At 38.5% G+C, this 12968-nt stretch overlaps 1 protein-coding gene across 4 annotated transcripts in view; it reads left to right on the top strand.

The window, feature by feature from the left end:
* Window positions 1–12968, top strand: part of L3MBTL4 (L3MBTL histone methyl-lysine binding protein 4) — a 323126-nt gene that overhangs the window by 150187 nt on the left and 159971 nt on the right. The window lies entirely within an intron of this gene.

Here is a 12968-nt window from a genome sequence, read left to right as displayed (position 1 = left end):
TATATAGAATAAATGTAGAGACTAATATATATATTATTTTATCCCAGAGAGGCCATGCCTTTTCTTCTATTAGGCAGCTAGTGTGAGGGACTTTAGAGGGTTGAGTGGTAGTCCCCAAAATGATATATCCACCTCCCAATCTTCAAAACCTGTGATTGTGAGTTTATTTTGGAAAAGGGTATTTGCAGGTATTATTATGTTAAAGATCTTGAAATGAGGTCATCCAAGATTGTCCCCATTGGCCTTAAATTTAAATATGAGTGTTCTTTTGAGAGAGAGAAGACAGAGGGGACAGTGGAGTGATGCAGCCCCGAGGTGAGGAACACGTGGAGCCACAGAATGCTGGGAAAGGCAAGAGTTGGTTTTCTCCTGGAGCCCTGAGAAAGAGTGCAGCCTTGCCACAACTTCCATTCCAGACTTCTGGCCTCCAGAAATATGGCAGAAGGCATTTCTGTTGTTTTAAGCCACCAACTTTGTGGTAACTTGTTATGGCAGCTCTACGAAACTATACAGGGACTCATCACTTTAAATTGGTTAGGAATTGAACTGGGTTGAGGATAGGCTGAAGGTATAGTTTTAGTTCATCTCTGATTTCAAATGTATTGAAAAATGGGACTTTCTTGTAGGCATTACTGGCCCTCTCTCTAGTGATCTAGGCCCAGGAGATCTATCTGCTTTCCAGCCCCTCCCCAGAGGCTCCCGTGCACTGGCACTCAGCAACACCCAGGTCCCAGAGAACCAGATTCAGGTGTGGAGTTCCTCCAGATTCCAGTCCACCCAACTTGCCCACACACTTCTAACAGCCCCACTGGCTGCCTTTTCTCCAGCCAGATCCTGTCACCTTCTTCAGGGTTGTTCCTATTCTTCTCCATGAAATTCTGATGATCTCTGTTCACTTAGGAAGGGGCCCTGCCTTGTCTGGTATTTAGATCATTTAGACTTCTTTGCATCCACAATAGATTAAAAACCGATTTTATAATTTTATAGTAATTAGTTTCTAGATATTTTCTAGTTGTAATACTTCTAATTGATATTGCCCTAATGTTCAACATCCTACCCAGAAGCAGAACTTCCTAATATTATATATTGCAGTTTTAAATTAAGTAGAGGCCCAGTGCACGAAATTCGTGCATGGGGGAGTGTCCCTCAGCCCAGCCTGCACCTCTCCAATTTGGGACCTCTTGGGGGATGTCCGACTGCAGGCAATATGGGACTACTGGCTCCTAACTGCTTGCCTGCCTGCCTGCCTGATTGCCCCTAACCGCTTCTGTCTGCCAGCCTGATCGCCCCCTAACTGCTCCCCTGCCAGCCCGATCACCCCAAACTGCCCTCCCCTGCTGGCCTGATGGCCCCCAACTGCCCTCCTCTGCCAGCCTGGTTGCCCCTAACTGCCCTCCCCTGCAGGCCTGGTTGCCCCCAACTGCCCTCTCCTACCAGCCTGATTGCCCACAACTGCTCTCCCCTGCCGGCCATTTTGTGATGGCCATCTTGTGATGATGTCAGGGAAGTGTGTAGTGCAAGGGCTTGATGCCACCTAGGCTTTTATTATATAGGATTAATAATTAAACTTTCATATGATTATATTATACATTATGTAAATATCATATGGTACATATACATATATGTATAATTATGTGAAATATGTTTTTTCATAATTATACATGTAATTTAAAATGTAATTAATTATTAGTACTTTTGAGTATGATCTACATGGAAGTTAGTGGGACTAGTGTATCATCTGAATGAAATCCAGAGGCTGCTGACTTCAGATTCTAGGCCCTAGTCTTTCAAGGTAGAAAAGTGGGGAAAAGGTATGGAATACATGGAAAGGCATAAATATTTAGGAACATAGGTACTGACACATTGGAAATAGTTTTTTCCTGAATAATAATGATTTGGGGGGCTTTTATCTAAAATAAGTAGAATGATTAGATCTTTGTATGATGTGTGTGATGCTTTTAATTTACATTGTGTTTAGCTGGCATGGCATGCCAAGGTTTAGAGGGCAAAAGCCAGGTTGTGACTGTTTTTTCTGTACCAATTATTTCACCAGAAGTAATTTAGGCTTCTGATACTGAATTATGAACAAAAATATAAGAAAACATGAACAAGCACATTAATTACAAACATTCATTCTTCTTGGTTGCTTGAAAGTTATTCACTGGCTTAGACATTATTTATTTTGTTGAGAAATTTAATCCATTTCCAGAATGCATTGTTCTGGTTGAGATAATTAGTTATACATGAACAGAGATGGTCCCTGCAGTCAACTGGATAAATTACCTTTTCAGAGGGTACGATACCTGTAAACATGAGAAATTTATATAGAATTTTAAATTTAAAACATCATCTCCTTGTTCCTTAGAAGCAATTTATTTAATTTTATTTTATTTTAATGAATGGGTGTACTTCATAGAATATGAATATAATCAGTTTGTAAATGAAATCTACTAAACATAGATATTATTTACATAGAGCCCAGATCTTCATCTATACACATGTATGTTTATATGTATATTTCCATTTTGCCGATGCCACCCATATAGTTACTACTGTGTTTTTCACTGTTGTCATTGTGTTTTTCACTGTTCCTATATAAATGTCTGCACAATTTATGCCTATAAGTGAAAATTTTGGAACTTTAGATTAACTGTTGTGGTTTTTTCACATTATAATTGGATTTGTGTACTATTTCCCCTTTGCCATTGGTTTTCTGGAATTTTATTTACAGCAATCATCCTTAACCTATCAGGAGTAATTATACATCACGTCCTGGATTATGTCTGTTGCAATTGTGTAATCATTAATAGTGCTCTCTTTTATCCTCAAAAATGTCCCATTTGGGTAATACATTTTGTGGTCCCTCAAGATATAATTAGCCTTTCTTCTTTTTCACATGCCTCATGACCTACTATTATTTAGAAATCCAATGTTCAATTATCATAAGCAGCTCACATTCTTTTGAGTTGGTGGTTTATCAATAATGAGTATAAGTCATGTATGATTCAGTAGCAAAACCTTGATGGCTTGATGAAGGATCCAACCCAGAAATTCAGAATGCGATGCTAAATGGAGAGAGCATGTTGAAACAATGTCCACTGCAAGAGGAAGAGCAGCAACCTGGTGAATACCCAGAGAGGACATGGCCTTCCTAATAACAATGAATGTGTAGTGTGTGCTGCTCCCATGCTTAACACTATAAATCTTAGGGCAGAGCTTATGAAGATATTTGTTAGTTATAATTGTAAACTGATTTTGAGGTTGTTTGTCCTCATGGTGCTTATGAAGAAGGTTTTTCTTCCTAAGATATCACCCACAGACATGTGGCTTTGGAGCCGGGAATGTGGCTGTTATTATGCCTAACTCTGATGAAATATTTAAGGATTTCTTAACAAGAAGTAAAGCCCTGGGGATTCTGTTAGAAATGTGGGATTTATATTTCTTATAGGGATCTTTATGGGGGGAAAAACATCTTATGGGAAAACTAATTATATTAGTTATACTAATAACCATAGAAATAGAAACTTGTGGACATATTTATCACAAAAATGTGGACATATTTATCACAAGTGGAAACATTTGGAGTTGAATGTTCTCTGCATTAGGCTTTCAACCAGGTTTCTCCTTGGACTCATTGTCTTTCAAAATTAAAAAAGAGCTATGAAAAAAAAAAGTTAGGTTTTTCTTGATTGTTTTAGAACTGTGAGTTTGATGGCAAGTTCAGTTAACAACGTTGTTGCCATGGCAGCACCCTAAAGAAACATTTTTAAAAGTTTTATCCAAAAAATCACCTTCAGCAGAATAATATTAAGATGTGTGGTTAAAAAAAAAAATGCGATTTCCAGACATCGCTTCTGATCCTCCTCCCTAAAGAATTAGAATCCTGGTGGTAGCAAGGGATGGTTGATATTTCTTTCTGTTTACTAAAATTTGAAAACAACGCCCAAAAAAATTTTATTAATTTGAGCAGTGATGTTGAAAAAAGTGAAAAGAATTTTAAAATAGCTATAGTGAATACTATTAATTTTCCAATTTAGAGATTAAAAGATTTTTTTCTAAAATACTTATCATAGAGGTGGACTAGAAGGAAGATAGAAACAATTGTATTTGTTGAAAGAGCAGATGGGTTTATGGGGAGGTTAGCAGGGAGAGAGAATTGAGATGATTGACCAAGAGTAGGTGTGGAAGCAGTGGGAGGGAATGCAGGGGTCCTCAGTTCCACAACTACAGGCTCAGGGCCAGGAGAGTGAGAAAATTTGCCATTTTCAAATCACAATGATTTGGAAATGGAAGCACATTTCTTAACCCTTATGCATCTCAGTAGCTTCATATGTAAATGGAGATAACATATGAAAGTAAAATTTGAAAGTATATATACTTTTTTGTTGTAATTTCTTTCCATTGTGTTTTCTCCTCCTCTGTTCTTGCCTGGATAGACAAGTAAATGGATTGGCACAATGTGGAATTAATGTTTAATATGAAAAAGTAGAGGCAGTCTGGACTGCAGCCCTGTGTTATTCCATGTTATTTTATTTCCATTATGGAAATGTCTTTTTATATTTAAAAATGCAATTTACCTCTGCTATATTAGATTCTTAGGTATAGCAGTCCCAAATATCCCCACAAATTAGATTTTTGTATCATTTTCTCAGTAAACTGTTTTCAGTTTAAATCTGATTTTGCCATTTACTGGCTGTGTGATCTCGGCAAACCTCCTCAAAAGTTACTTTCATCATCTATGAAAACAATATATTATGGACATTAAGTGAGAATACATCTATTTTACAACTATGCCTGGAATGTTAAGCACACAATAAAAGTGAGTCCCCTGCCATACGCAACACTTGCTCTTGGATCATAGTGGTAGTTTGTGAAGGCGTGACCTGTAGCGGAACAGATGTCTGGCTTCGGTGCTATTCCTGCAACCCTCCCAATATCATCCCACAGTAGAGCCCTGCATCATAGGAAGTAAGATTTTCTGTAGTCTTATAAGCACCAATGGTTATGAGTAAGTGGTATTGGAACAACATATAAAAGACTCAGTTCATCCTTTGAGAATGAAATTTAAGGCCACTTCTAGTTAACAGAAAATGTATTCAATTAAAGCTTGAAGAGTTCAGATACAATCAGCCCTCTTTCTAAATAAGTTAACATCATATGTTCTTATAATGCTTTCACCATAAGCCTTTAAAATAGATTAGAGGCCTGGGACATTAAAATACGGACATCCACTAACCTTGTTAAAATGGAAATTAAAAATTTAAAAACTATATAGGAGGAGCAAACAAGCATACTAATAATGTAAGCTAATAAAATTGTTGTTATTGAGCATTAAATTTAGCTCCAGTGTTCCTAGATAAATAACTGCTTATTTTCAAACTGCCCCAAAGAACAGCAAGATGTGATGATTACCATCATGCATCTTATTTAAGCTCATGGTATTTTAGGTCTAACAATGTGTAAGCCACAATGCTAAGAATCATGGAGACAGCAAAGATGATTCAGGCAAAGTGGCAAAGCTCACAGGAAAGTTTCTGGTGTGGGTACTGGGCAGAAAATAATAAGACAAAGCAAGAAAGAGTCAATCCTGAGGATTGACAGCTTTGTATTTACACTAAGGAGTGTACCAGTGGCTTTCTACCATATATGCTGATCTAGTTCTTAAATGTCCAAGTTATTTTCCCAGTCATTAATAGCTCATGCATATCATATTAGTACCTTCAGGAAGCATCACTGCCGACTTAAGGATACTAACTTGAGACAGCAGTTGACTGTTAGCTCACTTTTGTGATCCAGTTTATCAAAATCTGAGCAAGAAGAATCTATATGTTTACTCAGCTTATTCAAACCCCAATATGTGAAAAAAAATTATAAATATTATGAAATATAGCACTGGATATGATTTGGTTTTCAAAATGATTCTTTGCTTTAAAAAGAGACTCTGTAAATATTCTTAAAATGCCAATCTTCTTTAGTAATTTGACCATCTGGCTAGAATTCTTAAAATTGGATTTTCACTCCAGAGATATAAAAATTCAAAGATCAAAAAATATCTTTCATAAAGATGTATCTGGGTACAGATTTTCATTATACATTCCAAGTTTAGACTGCCTTTGTGGGAGAGGGGAGCATCTCATTGTTGGATTTACAGGGGGTATTTTTAATTCCCATGCTTTCACTGTAAGTAAATATATACAGCTTTGGAAAGGATAGATTAATATTTATTAATGAATATAAGGGAAAATGTGGAATAGAGTACTAAAAGCATTGTATCAGCTTTTGAGAAAGAGTTTTCTATGGTATTATCTTTTTACTTTTCAGTTTTAGACTCAGTTTTACAGTAGGATTCCCAGGTGCAGACCCAATACCTGAAATAGAAAGGCCTTACTCCTTGAAAAAGAATCTTGATGGATCATGTGGCCTGTCTAGTTTGTGCTTAGAGACTGCTTGCTGGCTTTTGAAACATAAATATTTGCACTACAAACTCAAAAGAAAAGGATATTGAAATTAGATAGGTTGACATTTTAAAGCTTGAGAATTTTATTTTTTTCACCCCATTCATTATAGACACTTACATAAACTTCTTTCTATTGATAATTCCAAAGCAACCAACATCATTCTAGAAAGGAATGTCAGTTTTGCCTTTTCACAACTGGAATATTTTGTTGCCTGGTAGTATGATGCAGTTTGGCTATGTCTAGAATGCTGAAAAATCATAATAAATAAAAATTTAAAATTTAAAAACTATATAGGAAGAGCAAACAAGCATACTACAAGATCAGAAAAGCCCCATATGATAGCAGCTGAATGTAGAAATATTTTAAATAAGTTAACTTTAATGAATTATAACTTGCAAATGGTAAAATGTACAGATTTTATGTGTGAATTTTAAAGCATGTGGTTCTATATCTTATAGAACCACCACCCCAATTAAGATTTGGAATATATTCATCCTACAGAGGATACCTTTGTGTTCCTTTGCAGTCAGTTCTACTTCCCTTTCCCTCCCAGATAGCCAGGGGTCTGATTTTTGTGCCTATTGTTAAACTTCATATAAATGGAGTCATAGAGTATACATTATTTTGTCTGCCTCTTCTGTTCAACATGGTGTGTTTGATGCATGCTAATGAGGCTATAAACTATTTTTTAATTGATGACTAGCATTCATTTTATGCATATACTATACTTGTCTGTGAATGAATATTTATTCACCTGTTGGGTATTTGGTTGTTTTGGGGATTTAGCTATTATAAATGAAACTGCTAGGAACCCTTGCTTACATAGCTTTATTTTTTCATCTCTTTGGGGTAGAATTCTACAAGTTACAGAGTTAGCACATATTTAAATTTATAATGAAGTAGCAAAACATTTTCTATGGTGGTTGTGTAATTTTACAGCCTCTTTCCCAACGTTGTATGAATGTCCCTGGAGCTCCACAGCCTCACCAGTAACTGATGCTGTCAGTCACTTACATAATTTGAATGAGTGTACAATAGTGTCTCATATCTTGGTTTTTCTGATGAATAATGATGTTGACATTTTTTTAAATGTGCTTATTGGTCATTTGTGAGCCTTCTGTTTTCAAAGATTCTATAAGTCTTTTGCCCATTATTTATTGATATTTATGTCAAGTTTTTGGTCAGATAAATGCATTATAAATGTCTGTGGCTTTCTTTTCCTTTTTAATTAATGATAATTTGAAGAAAACAAGTTTTTTATTATGAAGACAATTGAATTTATCAGTTAATTTTTATATGGGCAGTGCTCTATATATGTTTTTCTGTTCTTCTTAAACTTGTAAATTGGAAAAATAGGGAAATTTTTTAACATTATTCCTTCAACGTTTGTTTAACCTCTATTTCTGCTTCATCTTTCTTCTCTCCTTCTGGACTCCAAATACATGGATATTAGACCAGTTACTATTAGCTCCCAATTTCCTGAGGCTCTGTCCATTTTTAAAATCTTTCGTTGTGTGCACTTTACATTAATAATTTATTGAATCTGTTTTTATGTTCACCCACTTATTTCTCTACCATCTTTGATCTGTTGTTAAGCCCACATAGAAACTTTTTTTACTTCTCAGTTCTAGAACTTAATTTGTTTCTCTTTTATAGTTTCCATATTCCTGCTAAAATTCACTATCTTTTCTATCAAGACCATTTTTTCTTTTAAGTCCTTGAACATATTTTAATAGCTACTTCAATGTCCTTTCTGTGGATTACAACATCTGGGTCATCCCAGGATCTCTTTCTATTGACTGCATTTTTTATTTTTTGTGATTATTTTGTTTACTATAATATACTAATAATAAATCAGAATTTATTAACCTCTTTTTAAACATTTTCCACTGGATAAAATGATGTTGAGTTGCTTACCCTTACCCTTATATATTCTTTATAAAAATTTGTAACTTTCATGGCCACAAAAACCCTTTCATTGACTGGATATACCATAATCTATATATATAAAAAGCCAGTGACCAGAACACTGTAACTACCAGAACGACCCTCCCTTGATTGCATCCCCAGCCCCAATAGGGGGCGGGGCAAGCTGGCCAACCTCCTGAAACCCCTACCCCTAGCCAGCTCTGCCCCCAATCAGCCCCCCTACCCCAGTTAGGGATGGGGCTGGCAGGCCAACCTCCCATGGCCCATCCCCTGGCCGCTGACCCCTGATCAGCCCCCCACCCCATTCTGGGGCAGAGCCAGCTGGCCTACCACCCACAGCCCCTCCCCATGGCCGCCCCCACCCCTAATCATCCCCCTCACTCCAATTGAGAATGTGGCCCGCCAGCCAATCACCCATGGCCCCTTCCCCCAGCCATCCTGGCCCTGATGGGGGCCAGCTGGCCAGCCAACCTCCTGCCATCTCCTCCTCCCAAAAGGCCCATACCTGATCTGCCGATTGGGGCCAGGCTGGCCAGACCCTACCCATGCATGAATTTGTGCACTGGGCCTCTAATCTATAAAGGCTAAGTGTCCCTCCATCCAATCGGTAGCTATGATGCACACTGACCACCAGGGGGCAGATGCTCAACGCAGGAGCTGTCATGATGTGCACTGGCCATTTAAAAAGAAATGGCACTGTGGAACTAGCGCCGACAAGCCAGCACTCGGCTTCACCAAGTGGGACACAGGCCCTGCCACTACCCTAGAGTGACATCCCACCAAATCGCAGCCAATGCTGCCAAGACCCCATGGCATAAAATGCAGCCCACAGCCCAGCCCAGCCTGGAAACGGTCACTGTGGGTGCTGGGTAATGACGTCATGTAGTAATGCCCAGCTTCCTGTCCCTAGCAACTAGCCTCCTTGGAGTTTCTTCAGCCGAGGAACCTGACTTGCTTTATAGCCAGGTGCAAACATTTTACATTTTAACCAAATGTTTGTGAAGCGTTTTCCCGTGCCTCATCTCATTTGATCCTCACAGAAGTCCTGGAGTAGGTAGATAGGAGACTCAGTAGAATCCTATTTTCTTTTCATTAGCAAGACACAAATAGTGATATTAAAATATTTCTTCTATTTAATTTCCTTTCAATGTGCATGAATCCATGTACTGGGACACTAGTATAAGATAAAGAATGGTATTTATAATATTATAGCTTTTAAAGTTTTATTTTGCATAAATTAAATTTCATTTTGTTTAAACTTTAAAAGCTAAAAGTTATAAATATACATCACATTTTTGACAATTGATTCCTCTCAGAATGCAGTTCAACTGATACTTATCTCTTAATGTTTTCATAACTTCTCAAAGGCTGTGAAGAAGGAAATTAGACACCGTACCAGGATACTACACTCTTGCATTTTAGGTTATATCTCAAGGGTCCATCTGAAAGTGACAGAGTCTGTACTGTCACATATGGATACCTGAAGGTCTGTTTGTGAAGCTTTACCTACGAGCTGTAAAGCACAGTTGATGAGTTTGACTGCATTTTTAAAAATTCAGACCATCAATCCTCAGAGGGAAGGTAGGGAAGGGTGGGGGTAAGGGGGAGAGATCAACCAAAGGACTTGTATGCATGCATATAAGTCTAACCAATGAACATAGACACCAGGGGGGTGAGGGCATGAGTGGGAGGGTGGGGAGATAAGGACACATATGCAATACCTTAATCAATAAATAAAATAAATTAACTATGGCTCACATTCACCTGCTGATTTGCATGTCTAATAAATTACTGCTCTGTATTGGACATTATAAATGACATAGTACACATTGTTGGGAGTATTTGTCTTCCTTTAAAAAGGGAGAATTTGTTTTATTAGACAGTTAATTGCATTCTTAATCTTTTTGAAGCTTGATTTTAGCCTATTTAGGGCTGGTCTACAGTAGCTATTACAATGGCATGGTTCTTATTCCAAAAATACGACCTTTTTGGTGTCTCCGTCAAATTATCAGGGGATTCTTGAGATCTTTATACTCTGGTCTCTCTATTCTCCCAGGAATGTGTGACCTCTAGTATTTTCATTTTACTCTCAGCTATGCATTAACTGCTCTCTGCCTGGCTTCACAAACTGTAAAAGCCAGTGCGGATTGGGGCTGAGTGACACACAAGCTGCTGGAGACCCAGCTGCTCCTCTTAAAAGGCCTGCACCACAAACTGAATTTACAAGCTCCCACTTGTTCTGAGCTTCAGTGCTGGATGAGGCTCTGGGGGACCCAGACACATACTAGGAGGAACTGGCTTATCTGGCATAGGGTCAGGAACTCAGGGGTGGCTTTCTTCCAGATGGAGGTGCTAGCAGTGGTCATTGTTCTCATGCTGTGACCTCCTTGGTGCAGGGCTGACCCTGCAGCTATTTCTGTTTGTTCTGTCCTGGTGATTCCCTGAGACCCCGCCCTACCCAGTTTACAACCCCACCCAAGCTGTGTGCAGCAGCTTTTGCATATGAATGGTCTGTCCTTTATCAGGTGAAAACTCTGTTAAACAAGCTGCAGCTAGATCAGGGAGCTGCAAACCTATCAATAAACAGCACCAGCCTGCCTTGCTTCACAGCTGGGCCTCATCTGGGCACTTCCAAACCGGATACAAAGAGGAGGAATCTGCAGCTCCTGCTGGGTGGCCCCATGCAGTGGCTGACTTTGCATCTCCTGGAGACCCAAGAACCAATGTACCAGTGCTCAGTGTGAAACCATATCAGATTACAACTCTTCACATCCATAAGCGACACATTCAAGGGGCAGATTCAATGAGCACCAAAGCCCCACTAAAGCAAGTCCAGCTCCATAGGGGTGTCTCCTGGACAGCAGCTCTCCCACTGTAGTTGCAGTTAGTCCCCGCAGCCATTTGACCTGGTGGTCAATTCCTCCCAGTGACACTAACAGCAATCAAGTCTCATCTACAACAAGATTGTGCACACAGTCCACAAAGGGGTGAACCAAGAGTGTCCACCTCAGTTGATTGGGGAGGCTGAACCACTGTGCTCTATAGGACACCTACTACACAAGGCCACTCTATCAACTCAAGGAGACTTAGCAGCTACCCAGTACATAGAAACAAACACATGGAAGCAGCCAAAATGCGGAGACAAAGAAACATGTCACAAATGAAAGAAATGGAAGAAAGCAAACTACTGGATATAGAGTTCAAAACCACAGTTATAAGGTTACTCAAGAATCTTCTAGAAACCTATGAAGAACTTAATGAGACTTTCAAGGATCTTAGTGAGAATGCCAAAAAAAAAAAAAAAAAAAAAAAAAAAAGAAAAAAAAAAAACACAGGAAAAAAACAAGTTAAAAATTAAGCATACACTCACTGAAATAAAGAATAATATACAGAGATTCAACAGTAGACTAGAGGATCCCAAAAATCAAATCAATGATTTGAAATACGAGGAAGCAAAAAAAAACACCCAACCAGAAGAGCAAAAAGAAAAAAGAATCCAAAAATATGAAGATAGTGTAAGGAGCCTCTGGGACAACTTCAAGCGTACCAACATTCGAATTATGGGGGTGCCAGAAGAAGAGAGAGAGCAAGATACTGAAAACCTATTTTTTTAAAATATATTTTATTAATTTTTTACAGAGAGGAAGGGAGAGGGATAGAGAGTTAGAAACATCGATGAGAGAGAAACATTATCAGCTGCCTCCTGCACACCTCCTACTGGGGATGTGTCCTCAACCAAGGTATGTGCCCTTGACCAGAATCGAACTTGGGACCTTTCAGTCCACAGGCTGACGCTCTATCCACTGAGCCAAACCAGTTTTGGCCTGAAAACCTATTTGAAGAAATAAGGACAGAAAACTTCTCCTACCTGGTAAAAGAAATAGACTTACAAGTCCAGGAAGTACAGAGAACCCCAAATAAGAGAAATCCAAAGAGGACCACACCAACACACATCATAATTAAAATGCCAAGGTCAAAAGGCAAATAGAGAATCTTAAAAGCAGCAAGAGAAAAGCAGTTAGTTACCTACAAGGGAGTACCCATACTACTATCAGCTTATTTCTCAACAGAAACTATGCAGGCCAGAAGGGAGTGGCAAGAAATATTCAAAGTGACGAATTGCAAGAACCTACAACCAAGAATACTCTACCCAGCAGAGCTATCATTTAGAATTGAAGGTCAGATAAAGAGCTTCACAGACAAGAAAAAGCTAAAGGAGTTCATCACTACCAAACCAGTATTATGAAATGCTGAGGGTATTCTTTAAGAAGAGGAAGAAGAAAAAGGTAAAGATAAAAAATATGAACAACAAAGTAACAACAAATACATGTCTATCAACAAGTGAATCTAAAAATAAAATGAATGAAAAATGTGGTGAACAGAATAAACTGGTGAATTGAATAGAATCAGGGGCATGGAAATGGAACAAACTGACCATTCTCAGAGGGAAGAGGGTATGGGGCATGTGAGAAGAGATTAGAGAAAGATCTTATATCCATGTATGCATTACCTATGGACACAGACAATAGGGTGGTGAGGACCTGGGGTGGGGTGGGAACTGTGTGGAGGGGAGCTATGGGA

This window comes from Eptesicus fuscus, chromosome 12 (assembly GCF_027574615.1).
Source record: "Eptesicus fuscus isolate TK198812 chromosome 12, DD_ASM_mEF_20220401, whole genome shotgun sequence".
NCBI lineage: Eukaryota > Metazoa > Chordata > Mammalia > Chiroptera > Vespertilionidae > Eptesicus > Eptesicus fuscus.
The sequence above is the reverse complement of the archived record's forward strand: the minus strand, read 5'-3'. Positions and strand labels throughout refer to the sequence as shown.